Here is a 2,670-nt window from a genome sequence, read left to right as displayed (position 1 = left end):
CCCGCAACCAAGGTACATGCCCTTGAGCAGAATCGAACCTGGAACCCTTCAGTCCGCAGCCCGACGCTCTATCCACTGAGCCAAACCGGTTAGGGCTTGCAGAAGCTTTTTATTTTGATGTAGTCCCATTTATTTATTTTCTTCTTAGTTTCCATTGGCCTAGGAGATATGTCGGTAAACATATTGCTATAAGCTATATCTGATATTTTGCTGCCTATAGATTCTTCTAAGATTTTTATGGCTCCCCATCTTATGTTTAAGTCTTTTATCCATTTTGAGTTTATTTTTGTTTATGGTGCAAGTTGGTGGTCAAGTTTCATTTTTTGCATGCATCTGTCCAACTTTTCCAACACCATTTCTTGAAGAGACTGTCTTGACTCCATTGTATGCTCTTGCCTCCTTTGTCAAATATTAATTGAGCATAATGGCTTGGGTAGATTTCTTGGTTTATTTGTATGTTCTTGCACCAGTAGCAGGCTGTTTGGAGAACAGTGGCTTTGTAATATAATTTGATGTCTAGTATTGTGATCCCTCCAACTTTGTTCTTTTTCCTCAGGATTTCTGTGACTATTCAGGGTCTTTTTTTATTCCATATAAATTTTTTGGAGAGTTTGTTATAGGTCTGTGAAATATTAACAAATCAACAAATGGCAAGTGCTAGCAAGGATGTGGAGAAAAGGGAACCCTTGTACACTGCTGGTGGGAATGCAAACTGGCACAGCCTCTGTGGAAAACAGAGGAATTTCCTCAACAAATTAAAAATCTAATTTCCATTTGACCTAGTAATCCTACTCCTAGGAATATATCCCAAGAAACTAGAAACACCAATCAGAAAGAACATATGCACCCCTATGTTCATAGCAGCACAATTTACAATAGCTAAGATTTGGAAACAGCCTAAGCGACCATCAGCAGATGAGTGGATTAAAAAATGGTGGTACATCTACACAATGGAAAACTATGCTGCTGTAAAAAAGAAAGAACTCTTACCATTTACAACAGCATGGATGGAACTGGAGAGCATTATGCTAATCGAAATAAGCCAATCAGAGAAGGATATCACATGATCTCACTCATTTGTGGAATATAAAGAACAACATAAACTGATGGAAAAAAAAATAGATCCAGAGACATAGAAGCATCGAACAGACCCTCAAACCTCAGAGGGAAAGCAGGTGGAAGGTGGGCTGGTGGCAGGTGGGGGTGGGGAGAGATCAACCAAAGAACTTGTGTGCCTATACACATAACAATGGGAGTGGTGGTGAAGGCCTGGGCTGGAGAGTGGGGGCAGACTGGAAAAGAACAAGAGTGGGAAACGGGACACATGTAATACTTTCAACAATAAAGAGTAGTTGTTGTTGTTTTAAAAAAAGAATAATTGTGGTATCATAGGAGGTTAGCATGTGGGTCAGATGTGTGGGACAATGGAGATAAAAGTCCAGATGATGAAAGATTGTCAGGCATGACAATATTGCTTGGGATAATCTCTTAAGAGAGGGTGATTAATCAAATTTAATTAAAACTTTCTCCACTGGTCTCTATCCAAGTTCTCATATCCCATAGAGGTGGCAGCTTTATTTTGTGCTTATCATTCTGGCTTTGGTTTCTTCACTTTCAACATCATAAAAATGTAAGCTTTTAAAGCTTAATTTTATATTTAGAAGGTTTTAGCTTGTTGCCTGTCCTAGCACAACTTAATTTCCGTGCCCCTAGTCTTTTACTTTAAGCCATTTTTTGTTGGTTGAAGTTGTTTTTACATTTTTTGTTACAATTGTTATAGTTTTTTAAAGAATGAATGGGCAATAATTTTATTGAGCTCTTGCATATGTCGATATGTATTTCTGTCAATATGAAAGTGAGTGATGTCAAGAGAATGAAAAGACAAGCCACACACTGGAAGAAAGTTTTTGCAAAAGACATATCAGATAAGTAACTATTATCTAAAATGTACAAAGAACTCTTAAAACTTGACAATAAGAAAACAAACAACCTGATTCAAAATTAGCCTACTACCTTAAATACCTCACCAAAGAAGATATACAGATGGCAAGTAAATACATGAAAAGATGCTTCTGGTGTTTTGTCATCAAGGAAATGCAAATTTAAAAAAAAACACCTGTTAGGATGACCAAAATCCAGAACATTGACAATACCAATTGCTGGTAAAATATGGAGCAATAAAAAGCCTCATTCAATGCTGCTGGAATGCACAATGGTACAGCCACTTTGGAAGACAGTTTGGTGTTTTTTTTTACAAAATTAAACATATATTTACCATGTGATCCAGCAATTATGTGTCTTGGTATTTACCCAAAGGGTTTGAAAATATTTCCACAAAACCTAGCAGCTGTATTCATAATTACCAAAATTTGAAAACAATGTGTCTTCCAGTAGCACAAACTGTACTACATAGAGATAATCGAATATTATTCCGTTCGAAAAAGAAAAAAAACTATGAAGCCATGAAAAGACATAAAGGAAACTTAAATGTATAACACTAAGGCAAAAAAGCCAATCTGAAAAGGCTACATACTACATGATTTCAATTATATGACATCTGGTCCTATTTTTACTACCTGGAGGTAGGTTCACAGTGATATATAATGAACATGTACTATTTGGTATTTCTTTTCATAACTTTTTCTGCTTATTTTATCTATGGAACAGAAA

This window comes from Myotis lucifugus, unplaced genomic scaffold (assembly GCF_000147115.1).
Source record: "Myotis lucifugus unplaced genomic scaffold, Myoluc2.0 scaffold_141, whole genome shotgun sequence".
Taxonomy (NCBI): Eukaryota; Metazoa; Chordata; class Mammalia; order Chiroptera; family Vespertilionidae; genus Myotis; species Myotis lucifugus.
The sequence above is the reverse complement of the archived record's forward strand: the minus strand, read 5'-3'. Positions refer to the sequence as shown.